Genomic DNA, 24,191 nt, shown 5'->3' with positions numbered 1-24,191 from the left:
AAACGTGATAGTGAACCACGCTGGGAGGTTAATTTTGGCGATAACACAAAACCTGATAAGATTTGTTTTTCAGAAGGTTCTCGGCAGTGAAGGAAGGTATGTTGCATTCTTTGCTGAGTGCAACTCCTCACACCCAAGAACTCCTTAATGCATTCTCTGTACTGCTGAGGGCCAAGGTCCTTAACACTCAAAAAAAAAAAGAAATTTTTTTTTAAACTGCATTCAGTTCTGGTCAGTTACTACCCACTGGGCTTCAGATCCACCTTAGGACCTTGTATTAACAGAGACAGAAATAAACAAGATATAAACCCCAAAGGACCACAGATGGTAGAGGAGACGAAAGTGGCTGAGATGTGACATGACAATTGTAAAAGGTAGAGAGCAAACAGAGGAGTGTACCTGACTCAGCAGAGGCCAGCGAGAAGAACACAAATGAGAAGCCAGCCAGTGAGGCCCCCAGAGAGGCCCAGAAGGCTCGGGATGTGGACAGGCCCACACCACTCAGGGCAGCCCAGCAGCCATCCCTCCCCAGCCCTGTGGGACACGGAGGTTTATTCTCTAGAGAAACTGAACCCAAGGAGCCAGAGTCCAGACATTAGAAGAAGACAGCATGGGGCACCACGCTGGAAATAAGGGTCTGTCTGGACAGTAACTGTGAGGCCTTCCATTCAACAGTGGGCATGGGGGCTACTCTTAGACCCCCTAGGTAGGAGCTGTAGGTTCTGTTTGTGGGAGATGACGTGGCCACAATAGGAAGTCCTACAGATGTTGACATTCTGGGAGGGAGTAAGGTGGCTTCTAACAAACTGAACTTGCCGAAAGGAATGAGTTCCTGTCCTTCAGTTGTTGGATGAGACCAGCAATTAGAAAAAAAACCAGAAAGAGTGGTTTTGAGGATACCCAGGAGTCTAGGGACTACTGTCATCCTTGAGCTGGGCATCAGGAACCTCAGGTTTAAGGTCCTGCCTGCGACACTGACTCTGTGTGTGGCCTTTGAGTTACTTTCTGTTTCCAGGCTGCAGTTCCCTCATTGTACAATGAAGGGTTACATTCCTAGGGTCCTGTTACTCTGAGATGCTCACTCTCCCCAGCAGATGCAAAATGACAGACAGATAGAGTCTCAGGGGTCCCTGACAAGATACCATGCAGCCGGAGGCTTCACTGACTTCTCAGGTCCTTGCAGCTCCCACAGCAGGTGGCTGTCATTCCTGGATATGATCCAATGACACGCTCCTTCCAAAAAGGCTATTTGCAACCAACTTGCATCAGAAGTACAGGACAGGACTCTCAAACACCTACAATATGCCCGTATCCATATAACAAAGTAAAAGCATCGTCAGGTGGAGCAGACCCAAACTCAGCTGCCTTACTGTCACGCTTTCTTTTTTTTCTTAATGAAACTCAGAAGAAAAGAGTGAAAAATTCAGCACTCTTCCCTCTTTTCAAGGGACAACTCTGAAAACAAAAAAGTAGTTAATGTTTACTGAGCAAGTAGGATAGGTCTGAGGCACTGGGCTAGAACCATGTAAACGCCTTCTTTCACTAGATTCTCAAATACTCCCATCTTACAAATGATGAAATCGAGGCTCCAAGAGCTTAAGTACATGTGGAAGAGCCAGTGTCAAACCTAAATCTCTAAATCACAGGGGCCACACTCTCGTTCCTACTATCTTCAGCCCAGATAGCCAGTCCCCCGGCCACTGCAAGAAAGCTTTCTGCAGCCCACACTCCAGTGATACTTTCCTGTAGCTTCAAAGGATGGACATGATCAGGCCTTCCTTCTCCTTCAGAATGGGGGCATTCTGAAAAATCAATACTGGCTTCTGCAAGAAGCAGCCTTGCCCAAAACTAATTGAAAGCCATCTGAACATTTTCAGAACCGTGGCCACAGTCATCTGTCTTGTGGTGTGCTGTGTTCCATCATGCGACTGCAGTAAACCACTTCCAGATCACATCTACGTGGTCACTCCTACAAAACAGCAGCCCACGGTGTTTGCTGTCATTGCCCAGTGACTCCTTCACCTAAACTCAGAGCACTGGAATTATGGTGACATAATAGGCAGCTTGCTGACATTACTATTTTAAAGTACCACTTTTTCAGGGTTTATCACAAGTCATTTTAAATTTGATTTAGCTGTAGCTCGTTATATAACTTCATGTTTGGAGACAACGTCCTCGGCTGCATCAACAAGCTATGTTGGAAACATAGTTATTTGGGGTCTAAAAAAAAAATTTTTTTTTTTTTGGCAAACTTTGATCTCTATCCTTTTAGAAGGCCATAAATAGGGCAGTGATGAAAAAGGGAAGTTATATGGCTTATTGCAAGAAATTAATCTGGAAAACTAAAAAACATATATTTTTATATTTAATCTAGATTTATTGTATGGCCTTCAATTTCTTTAACAAAATGAATCCAAAGACCAAATCATCATTGAGTGTAACTCTGCAAACCAAATGATCTACTCAATATGTGTGGTTTGGTCATCATCCAGTATCTATCCCTTCCCACTTCTCCTGGGAGCTCTGATGAATCCATCAGCACGTGATTCTGTATGTCTCAGTTATGGGTTCAACACAACTCCAACTGAGGAATCAAGTCAAGAAGAAGCCAGTTCAGGGTTTTGCTTGAGCTACTGGGGAATTGGACTCTCTTTCTGCTGGGCTTTAGTAGAAGAAAGTGATGGGACTCACACTGTGCAGTGGGGAGGCCACCTGCCAATATAGGAGATGAAGGAGTCATGGGTTCAATCCCTGGGTAGGGAAGATCCCCTGGAGGAAGAAATGGCAACCCACTCCAGCATTCTTGCCTGGAGAAGCCCATGGACAGAGGAGCCACAGTCCATTGGGTCACAAAGAGTCAGATACGACTGAGCACAGCAACAACAACAAAGCGTCCTCAGCCGCACTGTGCACACATGGAGCTCGGAAAAGAGAGTCCACAGAAAAACACAGAGGAAGCAGAGTCAAGAAATACACATCCCAGTCAACTCCTGCCAAAGAGGTTTCCTGAAAGTCCCAGCTAACAATTTCCCCATTGGCTACCCCCTAACTGCAAGGGAGGCTGGGAAATGTAGTCTTTCCCCTTGAATAAACCCAGAGTGGGCTACTAAGGAAGAAAGAAAGAATGGGCATTGGGTGGGCAATAAGTAGTCTCCACTGTGGCCTGTTTCGGTTGGGTTTCCTGTGCTTACTACAGAAAACAGATATCCTATATATGTAAAAGTGTTAGTTGCTCAATCACGTCTGACTCTTTGTGACCCTATGGACTTTAGGGTCCATATTCCTCTGTCCATGGAATTCTCCAGGCAAGAATACTGGAGTGGGTAGCCATTTCCTTCTCCGGGGGATTTTCCCGACACAGGGATTGAACCCGGGTCTCCTGCACTGCAGACAAATTCTTTACCATCTGAGCTACCAGGAGTCTACAAATGAGAAATTAAGTAAAAACACCCAAATGTTTGATTTATAAAATCTTTTGTTAGGGTAACCTGATTCTCCTTTTACAGTAGATTCATTTGAAATAATTACTCAATTTTAAAATATGCTATCTACAATTAAAAATGCAGGATCAGCAAGCATGAGCAGCGGCCCAATTTTGCATATTCAGTGTATATAGTGAAAAAAATGTTGCTAAAAATGTTAAATATCCTAATTTCTTCTAAATTATAGGGACAAATCATACTACATATTTATGAGTTCACTGTCTCAAGGGAGGAATTTTTCTGTTTCAGATTTGCCTTAGACTTCTATAGGTTAGGTTAGAAATGATAACAAAGATAGGAATCTTTGAATTGACATTTAGCTCTCATTTAGTTCTCAGGGCATAGCTTTAAAAACTAGAGAAGCAGCTGCTATTAAGAATTTTTTTTTCCCTAGTCACAAAGACACATCATACATTAGATATAGAGCATGCTAAAATGAGATGGAAATTATTTAGTGTGGCACAAGAAAAGGAACATAAACAAGAAAACAGGGTTTGTTGCACCAAGAGAGATAAGAGCCGGATTGTTAACAGACACCCTGCTTTCGGTCTAGAGTCATGTAGGCAACAATAAATGGCCTTTGTAGATCATTTTCATATAATTTTAGAGCTGGAAGGAAGCTTGGAAACCACTGAATTCAACCCTCTCACTTTAGAGAGGAGGAAAAACTTGGACCTAAAAAAAAAAAAAAAAACCTCTAAGGTTGTACAAGTTCATGGCCGAGTCAGGTTTCTTTCCTAACTCGTGGCACAATATTCTTTCCAACTTCCATTCAGGAGTTACAGAATTAGGAAGTCAGCCTGCCAGATGTGTACTGTAATTTACCTCTATGTTGATTGTGAACTCATTCTGAAATTGTATGTTTACGGGTAGAAGGGACTGATTCTAACACTGTGACATCTACCCAGAGTGATTAATGAGAAAAAATGTACAACATCGCGCCTCACTGAGCTAAACCTGGCTGAGGACAGACAGAGCTCTCCTTAATAACAAAGGAGGAGGCTGTCAGGGTTAACAGCTGGCGGGGCTTTTATTTTCTAGTGGAAGTGAGTTCTCAGTCACTGTCTCCTTCAACTGCTTCCCACCTACTGCTGACGTTCCCCCAAAACACTGGAGCAGTCGCGTTATATGCTCTGTTATGTGACCCTCATCATGCACAAGTTCTCCCCAAACACTCAAAACGAGGGTAATCAACATGTGATGGAAAAACTAGATCATTTGGAGGTCTCTCTCTCCAAAGTATCAGAGGACAGATTCAAGGACAGTCTTTCAGAGTGGGTTGGTTTGAATGTACTACGAATGATAAGATGAATACTTATTCATACACCTTCATCATATGGCAGCTTGTAATTAGCGCAGCAGTTTCTCTGAATAAAGGACAGACCTAGCATTTGGGAGTAGGAAGAAACCCCAGAGATAATCTAATAAGTTGAGTTCCTTCATTTTGCAGAGATTAAGAAGAAAACTAATAAGCTCTGCTAAATCAAGTGTAGGAGAGAGCAGTTACTGGTCTCGAATCATGGCATTTTCAGCTGAAGAATGTTTACAAATATATTCCACTGAAAAGTACCACGAGGTCTCTAGGATCCATCTGGATCATGTGGTTTGACTCATATATTTTCCTTTTTTCAATTAAAAATAAACTTTGTTGGTTCTTTCTTATTAGAAAAGCAATATATGTTTAGAGCAGGAAATTAAAGACAGAAAAAACACAGAAAAACATTTGAAATGCTCATGGATCTTACTACCCAGAGAATCTCTTTTAAAACCCTCAAATATATTTCCAGATCATTTTCTAAGAATATATCCATATATTAGCAAAAATGTGATCATTCTGGGCATACTTGGAGGGATTTTTTAAAAGAATTTTTGCTTTTTAAATGGGGGCTTCCCTGGTAGCTCAGATGGTGAAGAATCTACCTGTAATGCAGGAGACCAGGGTTCGATCCCTGGGTCAGGAAGATCCCCTGGAGAAGGGAATGTCTTTTTTTTAATAATAGGATTTCATCACTTAACAATATATGATGAACATCTTTTCATTATCAATATTTGTCTAAATCATTAGAGTAGCTGAACAGTAGCTCACTATAACATAATATATATACATATTAATATATACAACTACTCTGTTATTGTAGTATATGTAAGCAATTTCCTATTTACCCTTTTATAAGCAATGATGTGATTAACACCTTTGTGGCCAAAACAGTTGCACATATCTTTGATTATTTCCTTAGCATACATTTCTAGAAATAAAATTTCTGTTACAAAACAGTGAACACATTTTAAAAGATCTTTTAAAAATACATATTGCCTACAAAGGTCCATATAGTCAAAGATATGGTTTTTCCGGAGAAGGCAATGGCACCCCACTCCAGTACTCTTGCCTGGAAAATCCCAGGGACGGAGGAGCCTGGTAGGCTGCAGTCCATGGGGTCACTAAGAGTCAGACACGGCTGAAGCGACTTAGCAGCAGCATGGTTTTTCCAGTAGTCATGTATGGATATGAGAGTTGGACCATAAAGAAGGCTGAATGCTGAAGAATTGATACTTTCAAACTGTAGTGTTGGAGAAAACTCTTAAGAGTCCCTTGGACAGCAAAGAGATCAAACCAGTCAAACTTAATGGAAATCAACCATGAATGTTCACTGGAAGGACTGATGCTAAAGCTGAAGCTCCAACGTTCTGGCCACCTGATGCGAAGAGCTGACTCACTGGAAAAGACCCTGATGCTGGGAAAGATTGAAGGCAAAAGGAGAAGGCGGTGGCAGAGGACGAGATGATTAGATAACATCACCAACTCAATGGACATGAATTTGAGCAAACCCTGGGAGATATGAAGGACAGGGGAGCCTGGTGTATTGCAGTTGATGGGATTGCAAAGGGTCAGACATGACTTAGCAACTTAACAACAACACAATTGCTTCTACAAATTGAGTCAACACTGTAATTTACTTGAGTTACATGCATATCTAGTATTCTGATCAGTTCATCACTCCATGAAGAGAAATATTATAGGTATGGGCTGGTTAAGTGTAATAGATGTGCTTTTATCTATAATTCTGATGTTTGTTACTGCAAACACCTTAATCAATTAGGTAAGCTTTTCACTAGAAGCTCTCTATATACCCGACTTATACATTCCATTTCGACTTTTTCTTTGGAATTTGATGCTTTTCCTCCCTCCCATATTAAGTACTCTTTTTACATGCCAATATTCTTAAAGAGATTCTAGATACTTAGTCTCTGACAACATTCTTGTAGAGTGCTGATTATATGCATCAGCTAGAAAATGTATCATCCAAGTTATGCTCCCAGTTAGATGCTAGAACCAGTTTGGAGTCTGACAGTTTAATAAAATGATAAAAATGACACTTGAAGTTCAGGCAAAATCAACAAGTATCTGCAAGACTAAAGAGAGGAAGCAGAACGTGTTGTCAGACCATGTGTTGTACTTTAACTTTTTTATTTACTCATTTTTATTCCACCTGATTCCAAAAAAGGACTTAAGGCAGCTTTTCTTTTTAAATGTATTTTCTAAATTGGACATTTCACGTCACGAGGCTGCCAACCCCTTTCTTAACATAAGGATATTCTTCTATCATGACTACTTGCAATATTTGAAAATTGAATGGCAAGGATATTGTTCTTGTCCAGAAAAGAGGAAAAAATAACTCATTATGATCATGACTCCTGTCTGGAAGCCTCTCCAAACAGCATGCCCTAGGTATAAAATGCCAGTCTCATTAAAAAACCAGGAAGAACTCCATTTCTAGGATGCGTGAAAGCTCCAACATCACCCAAAGTTAGGCCTTTGCATATTCACTTCTCCCAAGAATGCAGATCTCCGACACTGACTTGTGAGAACATTGTGAGACCCGAAAACTAAAACGCATAGGGGGCCTGAGGGCAGGGAAAGCCAGCTGGGCATCATGGGGAAGGCAGAAGCCTCCATCTCCCCAAGACCAGTTGCAGGAAACCTCCATCTCCTGCTTGGTTTATTCTTCTGAGTCTGTACTTTATGTTTCTTCCCAGGCCCTGCCACCCTTCTAGCACCACTGGTCAGACCTCTTAGGGGTCTGGCTTTGGTCTCCTGTCCTGTGCTTTGAAACACGGGGTTTTTAGCACATGGTCTTTCTAAATCCTCCTCTTGAGACTCAGTGTCCATCTGTCTTCCACCAACCTAAACCTTATCTGGTATCTCCTGTGTCAGGGCTGCATGCTGGAAAGACACGGTCCCAGACCCCGCGCTATACACTGCAGCACCCTTTATGACAAGTACTTGGTATGAGGTAAACAGAAGACTTGGAAGAAAATTAACTTTGCATGCTTTAGGAGAAAAGCGAGGGGTGTTAAGTCTACATTAATGTTAAAGGGGTTAAAGGGAACAAGTATTACTGAATGTACTTGGCATGTTAAAAGCATAACGCTGAGTTCTGTCTGTGCTCTAAATCAGTGGTCACCAATCTTTTCTGCACCAGTGACCAGTTACATGGAAGACAACTTTTCCACAAATTGATGGGAAGTGGGGAGTGGGCGGGGGGGATGGTTTGGGGATAATTCAAACACATTACATTTATCGTGAGCTTTACTTCTATTATTATTACATCAGCTCCATCTCAGATCATCAGGCATTAGATCCTAGAGTTTGGGGACCCCTGCTCTAAACACTCCCAAATGCCACCACTGAGGAATACAAGGATCATTTTCATTGTGAGATCTAAGGTTTTCTGAAATTTCACACAAAAACAAAAAACCTCAAGACAAACACTCAGCATTTTAATAGGACATCCAGGGAGCGTAGACCAGATTCAATCACTAAAATCCACCTATTAGAAAATATCATATTGACAGTTAGCCCAAACTTAACCCCGAGGCTTTAGTGTTTCACAATCCACTGGGCCCTTTCAAATGATTATTTCATTTGATCCTCCCCACAATTTAGTAAGGTAGATGTCACTAGTCCCACTTCAGAGATGAGGAATCAGGCTCCCAGGGGTTACATGATGTACTTGTGGCACTTAAGCAGCTCGTTCAGTAGTTGAGAATGTGGGCACCGAGGCAGACCCCCCAGGTTCAAGTCCAGGTCCTGATCACTGTGAACTATGTGAACTCGGGCAACTAACTTACTTTCACTGCGCTTCGAAGTCTACATCCTAGAACACAGGTAAATAACGATACTACCCACCTCACAGGGACGTTGTGAGGAATAGTTGAATTAGTAACCTCTTAAAGAGGTTATAGAATTAGTCAGTCTGCAGGTGTCTGGCACACAGTTAGCACTTAAGAATTGTTCACAAGACTCAATTCCCAGAGCTAAGGGGTTTAAGGCTAGATGAGGTATCCTTATCTTTAGCAATTACACCGCTTCTATGATTCATCATTTTATCAGTAGAGAAATTAGCAATTTCTCACCAAAGGAAAAGACATGCTAAATTAAGGCAACCTTGAACTGGATATGACTCGAAAAGGAAGGAAAGGGCAAAAGTTCAAGTGTGGCTTCTTAAAAGAACCCCATTTATTTTTGTTTCCAGAAAATTACTGTATGCCATTTAAGTATTTTCAGTCATTTCAGAGCACAATGAAAGGTCAAGTTAAATGGAAGTAATATTTGTGTAGCCCATGGTGACTGTCTGGGAGTCTGTTTCCCATGGCCTGGCCCTGGGTGTGGACAATGAAGCACTTCTCTGGGAGGGCACCCCTCACCCCCAGCACTCCCCTGCACCCACTCCACTGGAGCTCAGGGCAAGACAGGAGGACAAAGAGGCAGCTGGCAACGCTGGAGTGCTAAGGACAAGAGCGATCTCACCCAGGAAGAGGGCAGAGGAATAGCACCAGCACACACTTTCTTGCTTCCAGGTTCTTGCAGCTCTGAAGACCCCAAAGGAGGCTGGAGTACAGAGAATTGGTGCTGGGAGGACAGACAGAGAGCCCAAGACATCCAAGACACAGGGAAAAAACAACATATGGCTAGAATAGCCTGCTGGAGATGCCGAAGCAGCAGAGAGCATCCTGGAAGAGAAGGGCTGGAAAAGTAGGATCAGAGGACCCTGAGGTGGGTCGTATACGGCCACGAATGAGTGACTTCTCAATCCTCTTCAGGTAGACTCCTAGTGGGACTGGGAAATGGCTATGGTGGGGCTCTTAGCCATCATCTGTGGAGCGCAGCTGTGATGCAAGTCGAGATTTCTTCCTAGAAATCACACCGCCTTCCACACCATCATGTGAAACCTGCTCCTCCCGGCACAAGTGTAGTCTGGAGTGTTCAAAAGTCAAGTGCTGTGTGAAGGAACCCAATTAAGGAACTCAGGGAGTCTCTGACACAAGAGTTATATGTGAAAAGGAAATTTCACTTGAAACAGGAACATATTCAGCATTAAAACACAAGTTATGGACTGTCATTCAGCTCAGAAGTCCTGCGCGTTACAAGTGTAAAGATAACGATAACATTCATACCACACTTTAAAGTTTATAAAGACTTTTTTTGTAGATGTCTGGACCACAGGATGTTTTTCATACCCTAACAAGACATGTTCTTCATATTATTATGAGTCCCTAAGCATTGCTTTATACCACTGCAAATACTTTTTTTTTAATCTATAAATATTACACATAGAATTTTATCTAAAGTACTATACATAATGCCTGGAGAAGGAAATGGCAGCCCACTCCAGTACTCTTGCCTGGAAATTTTCATGGACAGAGGAGCCTGGTGGGCTACAGTCCATGGAGTTGCAAAGAGTTGGACACGACTGAGCATGCACACACTCACTATACATAACAGGCAAATGGTGAGTTTTAGGTACTGAATCTATTCTAAAATATCTACTATTTTCCCAGAATGACTAATTAAATATAATTTACATTAACTGAACTAGGTGTAAATATTGCAATACTCTGCACAGACCATTAAGCATATCTCATTAAGAAGTTTCTATATTTCCAAACCCTCAGACATTCTGAAGCAGTACTACAGATGAATAATTATTTTTAAAAAGAATGTGTTAAAGGATATCCCTCAAGGGTCTTTAAAAACAGCTCTTAATAGCATAAACAGGAAGCATGCCATAAGGTAATGAAGAATGGTGGAATAAAAATGATTGTGGCCTATTTCCATAAAGAAGCATGGAAAAAAAGAAAACAAGCTAAAATTACTTTCAGCTTGCTGAGTTAAAATGAACTGTTATGTCATTAGGCAAGTGTCTTATTTACTCTTTGCCCTATATACAATAATAACATGTGCTGTTGAGAGTCAAGAGTTCACATTAGCATTTTTTAATTTAGGAAAAAGAGGAAATTGTAAATCCTGAGGAATGGTTTTCCGGTTGACACAGTTGAGCATGCCTGGAGGGTGATGTGTATTTTGTACCCAATCTTTATTAAACGTTCTGTCCTTGAGACACAAAGATAACACTTCTGACCCACAGTCAGCAGAGCATTAACTCTGAGGTTCTTTCTCTCAGCTCTGACAATAAATTTGTGCTGATTTACCCTCTTTGGGTCATCTGGTTTCCTATGTTACTGACAGCGTACATTTGGGATACAGCTGCCTGGCTCTGTGCTGGCTCTGCGAGAGAAGTTGCAGCTTGGAGAAGGGAAGTGAAGCAGAGGGCTAACCCTTGGCCTTGGAACTGGGTGCTTGCCAACTGATGTGTTAAAAGCAAGATTCTATACAGTTGAAACTGATACTGTCAGTATGGTAAGAACTCTGCAAATGTATTTACATTAAGAAAAGCTGCGATAGCTGGATATGCTAACTTCTAGAGTTAAGCCTCCTGGAAGGTTGTATCAGTCCTTTCTATATTCCTGAGTATTCAGGTTGTTCCAAGTGTTGGTTTCTTCAAGCCCTTAATTCTCCATCATATTGGAAAATCACACTGTACGAAATTTAGATATTGAGTCCTTGATCAGAATTAATCTGGCCTAGAGTATGTGCATGCTAAGTCGCTTCAGTTGTGTCTGGCTCTGTGCGATCCTATGGATTGCAGCCCACTAGACTCCCTCTGTCCATGGGATTCTCCAGGGCAGAATACTAGACTGGGTTTCCATGCCCTCCTCCAGGAGATCTTACAAACCCCAGGATCAAACCTGGATCTCTTATGTCTCCTGCATTGGCAGGTGGGTTCTTTGCCACTAGTGCCACCTGGGAAGCTCTGAGTATACCTGGCCCAATATCAGTATCAGTTCAGTATCAGTTAGTCGCTCAGTCGTGTCTTACTCTTTGCGACCCCATGAACCACAGCTCACCAGGCCTCCATGTCCATCACCAGCCCCCAGAGTTTACCCAAACTCATGTCCATTGAGTCGGTGATGCCATCCAGCCATCTCATCCTCTGTCGTCCCCTTCTCCTGCCCCCAATCCCTCCCAGCATCAGGGACTTTTCCAATGAGTCAGCTCTTCACATCCGGTGGCCAAAATATTGGAATTTCAGCTTCAACATCAGTCCTTCCAATGAACACCCAGGACTGATTTCCTTTAGGATGGACTGGTTGGATCTCCTTGCAGTCCAAGGGACTCTCAAGAGTCTTCTCCAACACCAGTACTACAGTTCAAATGCATCAATTCTTTGGCGCTCAGCTTTCTTGATAGTCCGACTCTTACATCCATACATGACTACTGGAAAAACCATAGCCTTGACTAGACAGACCTTTGTTGACAAAGTAATATCTCTGTTTTTTAATATGCTGTATAGGTTGGTCATAACTTTTCTTCCAAGGAGTAAACGTCGTTTAATTTCATGGCTGCAGTCACCATCTGCAGTGATTTTGGAGACCCCCAAAATAAAGTCTGACACTGTTTCCACTGTTTTCCCATTTATTTGCCATGAAGTGATGGGACCGGATACCATGATCTTAGTTTTCTGAATGTTGAGTTTTAAGCCAACTTTTCCACTCTCCTCTTTCACTTTCATCAAGAGGCTCTTTAGTTCTTCTTCACTTTCTGCCATAAAGGTGGTGTCATCTGTAAATCTGATGTTATTGATATTTCTCCTGATAATCTTGATCCCAGCTTGTGCTTCATCCAGCCCAGTGTTTCTCATGATGTACTCTGCATAGAAGTTAAATAAGCAGGGTGACAATATACAGCCTTGATGGACTCCTTTTCCTATTTGGAACCAGTCTGTTGTTCCATGTCCAGTTCTAACTGTTGCTTCCTGACCTGCATACAGGTTTCTCAAGAGGCAGGTCAGGTGGTCTGGTATTCCCATCTCTTTCAGAATTTACCACAGTTTATTGTGATCCACACAGTCAAAGGCTTTGGCATAGTCAATAAAGCAGAAATAGATGTTTTTTTCTGGAACTCTCTTGCTTTTTCGATGATCCAGCATATGTTGGCAATTTGATGTCTGGTTCCTCTGCCTTTTCTAAAATCAGCTTGAACAAAACTGGAAGTTCACAGTTCACGTATTGCTAAAGCCTGGCTTGGAGAATTTTGAGCATTACTTTACTAGCATGTGAGATGAGTGCAATTGTGCGGTAGTTTGAGAATTCTTTGGCATTGCCTTTCTTTGGGATTGGAATGAAAACTGACCTTTTCCAGTCCTGTGGCCACTGCTGAGTTTTCCAAATTTGCTGGCATATTGAGTGCAGTGCTTTCACAGCATCATCTTTTAGGATTTGAAACAGCTGAATTCCATCAGCTCCATTAGCTTTATTTATAGTGATACTTCCTAAGGCCCACTTGACTTCACATTCCAGGATGTCTGGCCCAATATACAAATCACCAATTTACAGATGATAGACAGACCTCCCTGTTGAATACATTCCTTCATTCAACAAATACTAATTGAACATTTCTTAGGTATCAAGTAGTGGTCACAGCACTGGAAATACTAGCGAACAGAACTTACACTCAGCTGGTGGTCTGTCATGGGGCTAGCTGAATATATCATGCACTATTTTGCTACATCTTTGAGTAGAACATAGAGAGAGAAGAAGAAAAGAGAACATCAGCTCATTAATCAGAGAGCAAGCTGAGAGGACAAAGCCACATCTCTTTTCACTTGTTGGTTTCCTTTCCCTAACTCTTTGTTACTCTAGGTGAGCAGCGCACGCTTCTTAATTGGCTCTTCAAGCTCTCTTTTCACAAACCTCTGCAAAAGTCTTATAAACAATTCTGTGATTCCAGAAAATGTTAATGCTCAAGGTATTTATTTGAAAGAAAAGGAAAATTCTTTTGAATTTTTTTTTCTCAGTAGCTAGGAATGCAATTAGGCCTATATTTGGCAACTTTGTCAGTTCTCAGAGCCAAGAGATCTCAGGGTTAGGAGAATAAAGCTACGAAGATGCTTTAGCTATTGACTGTGCTGGCCCCAAATTCAAGAGTTAAAGCCCGAGAACATTTTACCCTTTTAATTTCCCATATAAGTAACTTCCAAATACCAAAGCTTAGAGGACCTAGAATGCAAAATCCTTTCCATTACTTTATTGAAAAATTATGTATGCTGTGATTTATTGCTAATGCTGGACTTTCAAAGCATTAGTCAGGACATCTGCAAACCTTTGGACAACAGCTGCCAACACAATTTTAGCATTTCATGGGTCAGCATTTAAAATCTGACGAATAATATATCGTCCTTATAAGCTAACCAGTGTGAGACACTGGGTTGGTAGTCTGAGCTGGTTTAAAAAGTAAAATCATAGACTATGTTACAACTCAGCAACTTGGGAAAATGGAGACTGGGTAAAATAATGATTGTTTTTACCACATCTCTTTCTTCTATGGTACTCTTTCTCTAAGAAAGAACTTGTCTTTTGATTTAAAAAATTTAACTGCGTGTTAACAACCTAAAATTTGATCATTATATTAAGTCAATATGCTTAAAAAACAAAGAGTTTCTGCTCTCTTTATAGCTATATAGTGAATGTTCCTAAGGGGACAATATCCATTTAGGACTTGCCAGGGCAATATTTGATAGCATATCAAATTTATTTCTCAGGGATATAAAGATTTTCATCTTTTCCATTATTGGAATATTGCACGTATCTGCTTGAGCCCTGACAGAACAAATGGTAAGTACTGAATACCCTTTTGGTGTGAGGGTGTGAGACAGCTATTTATGTCTGTCTAGGAATGGCTGTGATATATTCAAATATACTTTGATAGGCTCACAAGATTGGTATGATGACTTGTCTGTGGTACACAGACTCTGCAACTCTCTTACCTTCTTTCCACATTCCATAAAATTTTAGGGCAAGTCAAGCTGTCAGTGAGAAGAGCATCAGCATTAGGAACGCTAAAACTGATTTAATACCTTCTTTCTAACAAGAAAGACTTCCCTGGTGGCTTAGATGGTAAAGCGTCTGTCTACAATGCGGGAGACCCAGGTTCGATCCTTGGGTTGGGAAGATCCCCTGGAGAAGGAAATGGCAATCCACTCCAATACTACTGCCTGGAAAATTCCATGGACAGAGGAGCCTGGTAGGCTACAGCCCATGGGGTCTCAAAGAGTTGGACACGACTGAGCAACTTCACTTTCTTCTAACAAGAGGTAAACCAGTAGCTAAAGGCAGAAATGGAGTCAAACCTTAGAGAAGTGGCCTGGGCAGGAGGACCCCCTGGGACCTTCACAGAATCTTCAGCATCTAATGAAAGTGATTTCAAGTCCAGTGTTCACCTCAAGAAATGTATGAGAAGCCCAGCCTCAATTAGGTGCATTGACATTTATTGAAAAAAACACTTGTATATACTTCCATACTTGTATTAATATTTCTTTGATTCTTTTCATTCAAATCCCTTAAAGAGAGTTGAATCATTAGCAACTATGGAAACATTAATACCAATGGCAGGCAGAAGCTCACAGGTTTGCCTGATGTTCTGAGAGGACCCAGACATGCAGAGCCAGAGACCCCAGGAATCTTGTCCATCCTCTGTGACCTCATCTCCTCACCTGAGGCTGACTGGTCAAAAGGCGATTCACCAACCCAAGTTGGATAAATTAGACTTCCCCTTCATGGAGCCTCAGATTTGGAACCATGAACCCCAGAGGGCAGAAGTCATCGGCGATCCATCACACTGACAGCAATGCCTTAGAGGAGAGGCCACAAAGTCCTATGCTAAGACTGCAAAGCCTTCCCTGGTGGTGGCCCTTTGTGCAGTAGTTTCCACTCTCCCTTCAATTCTGTGAGTACAGGTGCATGTTCAGCATCCAACTCTTTGTGACCCTTTGGACCGAAGCCCACCAGGCGCCTCTGTCCATGGGATTTTTCAGGCAAGAATACTGGAGTGGGTTGCCATGCCCTCCTCCAAGGGATCTTCTCTATCCAGGGATCAAACCCGTGTCTCCTGCATCTCCTGCACTGGCAGGCAGGTTCTTTACCGCTACCACTACCTGGAAAGCCCAAAATAGAAGAGACAGGACCATAATTCCTTCTGTTTGAAGGAAACTCCATTTTAAAGAGGCTCTCATATGTGATCCCTGTGCCAGGTCAGGGGAGGGTTGCTACCTCATGATAGAGAAAAGGCAAAGACCCCTCAGGGAGGATCCTGCCTCTGTGCTGTGGCCTGGCTGCTGGCTACTGGCAGAACCAGGCTCAGAATCAGGTCTCCTGACTGCTGGTCAAGCACCCTGTCCACTGCACCTCGGTGGGTATGCATAGATGTAATCATAAAGGAATCTTACAGGGAATATAAACAAAACAGAAAAACAGAGCCATTCTGAGTATATATCTTTTTTCATTTTCTCCTACCCAACTGCAAGCCAAGGGCTTGGGGAAAGTCTTAATAAAGTAAAATATATAAACCCTTGCTTTACCGTTGGTACTTATCAATTAAAAAAATTAAGGCTAAGAAGTGCATCTTTTTGATATGGATAGCAAGTTTACTCTGTTCTACACCTTTTAACAGTTGGCAAGGAGTCACCTTTGAACTTCATGGCAGTGAAGTCCAAGGTATTTTCATCCTAGATGTTGGAACAAAAAAGTTTCCTTGTTTACAATTCATATATATATGTTATTGTACTAACATGTTATATATCTTATAAAACATGATTAAAATAGAAAAGAATGACAGAATTGATGTACTATTTTGCTAACTATGATGTCTTAAAACAACATACTCAGGAACAAGGTTCAAGATTAACTAACCACAGTGGATGTAAATCTATACATCTTTCAGATAATTTAGAATTTTGGTGGCCAGCTTCTTGCCAGATCTGATTCGACTGATCACAGTCATTACCTCATACCGGGGCCAACGAAGTTCATTTTAAACTTTGCCATTTTCTTGCGTGCAACATTAAAATTATCTTCAATTTATGGGAATTCTTTGCAGACTCTATTTAAGACAGTTTGTGAGGGTTTGTTAAAAGTAAAACATTGAATTTGTAAATCCAGGTGACCAGGTATGATATATTCCATAAAATAACCAAGGCAGATGAGCCAGAGGGGAAGCCACTGTGAAGAGGGGCTCTTACCTCCCTCCCTCCAGGTGATACTCGAACATCTGACACGTGGACTCAGCAAGGATGCCAGTGTCAATACAGTTACCTGTTATCATAATGTTTCATGATAATGAGATGAAAGTAAACGCAAGTCCTAATCAATTTCCTTCTCAACCAAATGGATCTTCTCAAGAGCTCCCTGGGGTGCATATTCTATGTTAGAGACCACTTTGCCAGGCAGGGAGGCAGTAGTTTACTTCTAGAGCCACTTATAACCACAGGAATCTCTTGGCCTAAAACTATCAGGACAAGGATGAACCAGCCTGGGTTGGAGAGTTTATTCTGCCTTTTTAAAAAACTTTTAAAATTATGAACTCTAACCTACAACCAGAAGAGCAGATAAAACATTAATGTAATTAATATAAATATAATTAACATTAATATATATATGCTATATATATAATGTTCCCTGGTGGTTCAGATGGTAAAGTGTCTGCTTACAATGCGGGAGACCCAGGTCCTGGAGAAGGAAATGGTAATCCACTCCAGTATTCTTGTCTGGAAAATCCCATGGACCGAGAAGCCTGGTAGGCTACAGGCCATGGGGTCGCAGAGTCAGACGCGACTGAACGACTTTACTTTCACTTTCTCATATATATATATATATATATATATATATATATATATATATATATATATAAAATAATAATACACTGTTTTACCCATGCAACTATGTGCGTATGCTCAGCCACTCAGATGTGTCTGAGTCTTTGTGACCCTATGGACTGTAGCCTGCCAGGTTCCTCTGTCCATGGACTTCTCCAGGTGAGGATACTGGAGTGGGTTGCCATTTCCTCCTCCAAGGGAATCTTCCTGACCCAGGGATTGAACCTGTGTCTCCTACACTGTCAGGGAAATTCTTTACTACTGAGCCACCCGGGAAGCCCATGCACCTACAAGCTCCAGTCAAAAACCAGAACATTGCCAGGACTCACAGGAGTCCCACAGCTCTTCTGTCTTCCCCAGCACACCCTCCTTTAGAAGGGATTTGTTCAGCAGTAAACTCCCGGTCACTTTTGTCCATACCCCTTAGCAACAGAGTGTAGTTTTTGTCTGTATTCACACTTTGCACAAATGAAATAAGATTGCTACGTAGTCTTCTGTATCTTCTTTCTTTCAACATTATGTCTTAGGATGTATCCCTGTTATTGTGTGTAGCTCCAAGTTTTTTTTTCATTGCTGTATAATAGTCCACCCTATAATTATAGAAATCATAACTTCTTATTATTACAGCACAGTTTATTCATCTGTTCTACAACTGATGGCTATTCTGTGTTTCTAAGTTGAGAAGAATATAAGTAATGTTGCTAAGAACAACTTACACATCTCTGGATATATGTGACTGCACATTTCTCTAGCATATACACATAAGTGCATACCTATGTGTGCATGAGAGTAGAACTGCTGGACCAACCTTAGTTTCTGGGGGGAAAAAAACTTAAGAAAGGTAATTTTAGTGAATCACTTGGCAATCAATTTTAAAATAAACTCTTATGTAGCCATGAGGAAAGCTCATTAAATTACTAGATTTATCTTTCCCTAGACTTTTACTCCTGCACACTGATTAAATTTGAACTAAGACATTAAATGCATTTAACTCTGTTAAAAAATAGTTTGAAAGTTTCCAGTGAATTTACTGAAGTCAATTCCCCCAAGCCTCCTCTCCCCACCACATATATTTTTTACATATCATAATTGCATTTTTCATTTTAATGAGGACTAGGATTGTGCCTACTGAGAAAACAAAATGTTCATTCACATTTTAAAGCAGTTTTACACCAAAACGTTTCATATTGATCAAGCATGGAAAGCCAGAAATGTTAATCCTAAGCTAAACTGAGGTGTACAAATATAAACAACAGAGATTAATTCCAAGCTCAGAGTCCCCAATGTATCATTACCATCATGAGTGATCCCCAAATGGATGACATAAATGGGACAAACTTGCATGATAATATTGCGGCGCCAGCAAACTGCTCATCAGTCTCCTACTGTCTTATCAACAATAAACATAATAAGTAGCATCTATCATAGTGCCAGGGACTGTCTGCATGTTAGTTCATACCGGCAATGCCTTTTCAATCCTTAAAACAACCCTATGAGGTAGGTACTATTATTCCTCTCATTTACAAAAGGAAACTGAAATACAGGGAAAGTAACTTGGCCCAGATCCCATGGCTGTAAATAGTTGAGCTGGGAATCAAAACCAGTTCCTGGTGCCTCAGTTCATATTCTACTGCCCGGCAACATGTTAGTTTTGTTATAGTCAGTTATAATTTTGATAACAACAAGAACAATTCTTTAAGACCATAAGCAAATGTGTGAACCATGGGGGGGGGTGGGGAAATCTATGTATGCTTGTTTTTATTGGAAAATTTTGTGAAAATGATTATAACCAAGCAACTCTAATTCTGGGAGAACTAATTAAGAAATGAATTAAGGGATTCAATGGATACCCAAATTAGTCATTAGAGCTTGAAGATCTGGAGTTCTGGTCTAAATCCAGCTTTGGCACTTGCATCCAAAATAAACATGACCAGATAAGTACCACAGATCACAATTAAAATGGATTTATATGGCTTATGCATCCACACAGGAGAGGTCGCTTCCTAATTGAATTCGGACACCTCTTCAGTTACTGTGGGTTTCCTTTGCCATCTCTCTGTTCTTTTGTAACTGCCGGCAATAGGATTAGGCTGAGGGAGAAATCATTTCCATCAGTGATGTCTGTAGAATGAACATAAAAAGATAAAAGTAAAGCCTTTGAACTATAATTAGAAAATTCCTTAAGTGTGCTCATGTGACATGTTTCAGACTGTGACCAATTGGCAAGATGAGTTACAGAATGGACGCCCAATGTCACTGTTCTGGGATAAGCAGCCAGTAAAACTAGTGTTCCAACAGGAGACTAGAGTGATCTTTTGCAGCCCAAAACATTCCTGCTTTCTACCTCTAATATAATTAGTGACAGACAGCTGGAGGCATCTCATTCTCCTGACAAAAATATGATCAGAATTGTTTTCAATTGGTACATCTTTCCATCAAGCTGCTTGTTGCCTTCAAGCAGAATAATCAGTTTCTGATTATTTGGTATGTTCCAAGAAAACAGGAATTGATTGTGCCCTTGCTTGTCTGATGGGGAGAAGGCTGCCAGAATTTACATAGTAACTCTTCAGTTGCCTAAGGGAAAGAACAACTGAAGTGTGTGTGTGTGTGTGTGTGTGTGTGTGTGACACAGAGAGGGAGAGAGAAAAATCAGTCAGTAGTTTCCATAATAATTCCCTTTGAACAACAATAAAGAAAATGTTTTTATGGTGATTCAGATTTCAGATATGAGGAAGTGAAATACTGTATTCCATTAATGGAAAACAACCAACTCCCACCAATGTTAGTGACTCTTTTCCAAAAAGTTATAGTCATCTTACTCCTGAAGTTTCAGGGTTTTAGAAAAAGAATCAAGCTTAAATATTCATGGAAACATTCAGGTGCAATAAGACCTCTTTATTTTGGACTACTTCAATTTGGAATTTATAATCATTTGACAGGTTCTATCAGAGATGATCTTTTTACAATGAATATATGGCTTGCTAAGCAAATTACTTTAAACAAGCAAGACTGCTGGTGGAGAAAATGAAAATATTTCAGGGAAAGTATGAGGAATTTAAAAAAAAATACATACTTTCCCCTCCAGAAAATACTTGTGATGAGCCCATTCAAATATCAATAACTAAGAATAACAATTGCCATTGAACTGAATGTCAATCTTATGCAGTCCACTTTACACACATGAGCTAGAAAAATCCCAGCAACTCTTGCAGAGATGGGTATAATTAGCTCCATATTAGACAGGAGGAAACTGAGGCTCAGAGAAGCCAGGGACATGCAGAGACACTATAGTTACTAGGCAGCAGAAGCAGGATGCCAAGCCAGGTTGTCTGGCTCAAAAGGCTGTGTCCTTCCACTCCAAGTCAACACTGAGTTAACACTGAAGACTGCAAACCAGACTTCTAGATTCACGGAACCAAGCTTTTCAATAACACCAAACACGGTTATCAGCGCAAGGAGGGGAAATCAAGTAGTTTGGCTCCAGAGCCTGCCACTCTTAACCATAATTCCTTTCTACAACGTAAGGATCTCTATAAAAGACTTTTCCCCCTGGTACTTTGAAGTATTTTACGTGCATGAAACTACACTACAGAAACAGTGAGGTGGGTGGAAAAGGTGTACGTGGGTGGGGTAGCAGTGCTTCCGGTCCTCTGTTCCTCTCCCCCACGCCCCACTTCCCACCCCAGCACCAGCAACTTGGCCCTTCAGCTTGTGAACCCATACATAAGCGCTCTGGTGCTAAAATCCTGGAAGATTGACAGCCTATGACAAAAACCCCTGGGAATCAGCGACAGGTGCAGAGGCAGCCGGCCATGTGGGCAGGAGGACGACACAGGGAAGGGAGGGAGCACCTCTGCTTACCTGGGAATCCACGGAGATAGTCCTAAAAGTGGCCAGGGTCTGGAGTGCTCTGGGGGAAAAAAGAAATTTGGGAAATCAGATCTCAGGTTTTAAAGCCACACTGCTCATCTTCCTCACACTCACACCCAAGCTCAGGCTGTCTTACCCGAGACTTAAAACTGTGTGGGTGGGGTACCTCTCTGTGCCTCAGTCTACTCAACTGTAAAATGGAGGATAATAATAGCAGCTTCCTCAGAGATGTTGGCAAGACCAGATAGTATATAATTTGTGCAATGAATTTACTACTCACAGCAGTGATATTTTAATAATAACAATAGCTAACATTTATTGCTTGGTATTGTTCCAGGGCTTCCATGAGTTAAGTCTACAATGCTCTGAAAGAAACTGCAAGTGTCAGTCGCTCATTGGTGTCTAACTCTTTGCCACTCTATGGACTGTAGCCTGCCAGGCTCCTCTGTCCATGGGATTCTCCAAGCAAGAATACTGGAGTAGGTTGCCATGCCCTCCTCCAGGAGATCTTCCCAGCCCAGGGATCAAACCTGGGTCTCCTGCAATGCAGGCAGATCCTTTACCTTCTGAGCCACCAGGGAAGCCAGTACTCTTGAGATAATCACTTTTGCCACTGGCATTGTGCAGATAAAGAAAATGAGGCACTGAAAGTTGAAAGCACCTGTCTCATAAAAATATACAGGACAAGTGATGGAGCTGGGATTCTGTGACCATCTGACCACAGGGCCTGGACTCGAGACCACAGGGATATCCTGCCTAATTTATCACAAATAGATGTTAGTTATTATTGTTTCTATGATAGCCTCCTTTCCAAAAGATAGCCTGTAATATCCATACAAGCCCAGCTAGTAACCACTTAGGCATTAGAGACAGCTGCTGGGCTGGTTAGTCAACCAGGCAAACACTCACTAAGTCCACAATCTCTCCAAGCCTTCCCTGAGAATCCCTCTGCATCCATTGCTGTTAAGCTCCGCGTGGGGCTTCAAAAGCTCTGGTCACTGATCCTGCAAAGTCAGCTCAACCTCCCTGAAACAACCAGGGAAAGATGACAGGAGCGAGAGCCGGGAAGGACGGGACAAGACCTCAGGACGCCGGATGCTGGGCCTGGCTTGGCGCCAACTCTCTGGGTGACCTTCTCCAAGTCAGCTGACTGCTCCGGGTTTCATCTTTAAGTGAGAGGACTGACTGAGAGGCTCTTTTAAGCTCTGAGATTCTAATCCACAATTCTATTCTGACTCTCTTTCAATCGGACTAACTTATCCTTCCAACAGTCCATTTCTGAGAGAATATATTGTAACCCTTCATTTTGCTAACACGCTGAGTGAACACAATGCCAGACACAATGCTATGAATGTGTCCGGGATATCAACACAAGACAAAGCCTACACTCTGTGATGAGCTCTGAGAGCTTGATGAAGTCTCAGGAAATCCTGGCAATCGGAAAACCAGGGAAGAGCACAGCCCTTAGGACAACTGCGCATGCCCGGTGGGCCCCCATTTGGGGTGGGGCCCCGAAGAACTCTGAGCCAATCTTAGGACCCAGGGTCCTGGTGTCCTACGTGCCCAGCAGTCTGGAAAGAGGGTGCTGTGCTAAGCCGATGGGGTAGATAAGAATGCGAAAAAAAAGGCAGAAACCAGACAATAAGGGAGATGCTTGAGTTGAGGGTTAGGTTTGTTTTCTGAAAGCAACAGTGTTGTGTACAATAAACCAAAGAGATGAGAACTCAGCTGGCACTTGACTTTCTTCTTCAACTACTTGACTTTCTTCACTTTAATAAAGTATACCAACGGTCATTTCGATAGCAATCTTTTCTTTTACATATGTGTGTGTCTGTGCTCATGCATGCCTGCTTCGAGAAACATTTACTTTGACACAAGATGCTACCGACTTTATTTAAAGATCAGTTCATCACATTTAAGATATATTTGCTTTTACAGAAGCTCCTTGGAGGGAAATCATTCAGTGAGTATAACACTTCCATTAAAAAGAAACTGATTTTAAAATGTGCTTTTTCAAACTTTTGACAAAAACAATTCTTTGATTTTCTTTATGTACCACAAAAGGCAACGATTGTCGTGTGGATTCTGTAATAAATAACATGAGTTGTCAAATGAGATAGTAAACATTTATAGATTTAATTTTTAATAAAGACTTTTAAATATAACCCAAAATGTCCATCAATCTTTGACATGGGAGGAAGTAGCATTTTGGTAAACTCCATCTCCTACCACAACAGAAGTGGCAGAAGATGTTTATGGTTCTTAGAGAGGGTAATGGTGGTATTCTTTACAGGATGGTCAAATATTTGCAGCATATAATTTTAGACGGCACAAAAGGTAGAACATAAAATGTATTATTCTGGCAAGTATTTAGGGAATGGATACACTCTTTGCTATGTCTCTACCAAAGTACCCAGTGCATGGGAATCTACAGAGAATTTAGTACCTAAATTGGCTCTGAAAAAGGTTCTAAAAATGCTTTAAGCAATGGCAACTGTTGTTCGAGAACATGAATACAGTTCAAGGATGACAACTCTGAAGAACAATATTCTCTAAGATATATAAATTATAGCTTTCTTTAGCTTAGAAAGAAAAATAAAATTTAGTACTGATTATCCTTGGGGTGAAAAATTATGAGTGATTTTTTTTCTTATCATTTTGTCTGCTTTCCAGGCTTCCTATAATGAGCATATGTAACTTTAACAATTAAAAAAATATTTTTTTTCATTCTCAAGACCCCTGTTGAAAAAAGTGAAAAGGGTTTGGAATAAGGGTTTGGAATCAGACTAAC

At 41.3% G+C, this 24,191-nt stretch overlaps 1 protein-coding gene across 11 annotated transcripts in view; it reads right to left on the bottom strand.

Annotated features, from left to right (window-relative positions):
- SPATS2L (spermatogenesis associated serine rich 2 like) overlaps window positions 1–24,191 on the bottom strand; it is a 184,327-nt gene that overhangs the window by 138,192 nt on the left and 21,944 nt on the right. For 9 of the 11 annotated variants that reach the window (XM_069577950.1, XM_069577956.1, XM_069577951.1 and 6 more), the window contains exon 2: window positions 21,392–21,440. The exons of the other annotated variants lie outside the window; for them this stretch is intronic. The gene's annotated coding sequence lies outside the window, so the exon portion shown is untranslated. The remainder of the gene's footprint in view (window positions 1–21,391; window positions 21,441–24,191) is intronic. 11 annotated transcript variants of the gene reach the window in all.

Source organism: Ovis canadensis, chromosome 2 (assembly GCF_042477335.2).
Source record: "Ovis canadensis isolate MfBH-ARS-UI-01 breed Bighorn chromosome 2, ARS-UI_OviCan_v2, whole genome shotgun sequence".
Taxonomy (NCBI): domain Eukaryota; kingdom Metazoa; phylum Chordata; class Mammalia; order Artiodactyla; family Bovidae; genus Ovis; species Ovis canadensis.
This window is presented reverse-complemented; position numbering and strand designations above follow the sequence as displayed.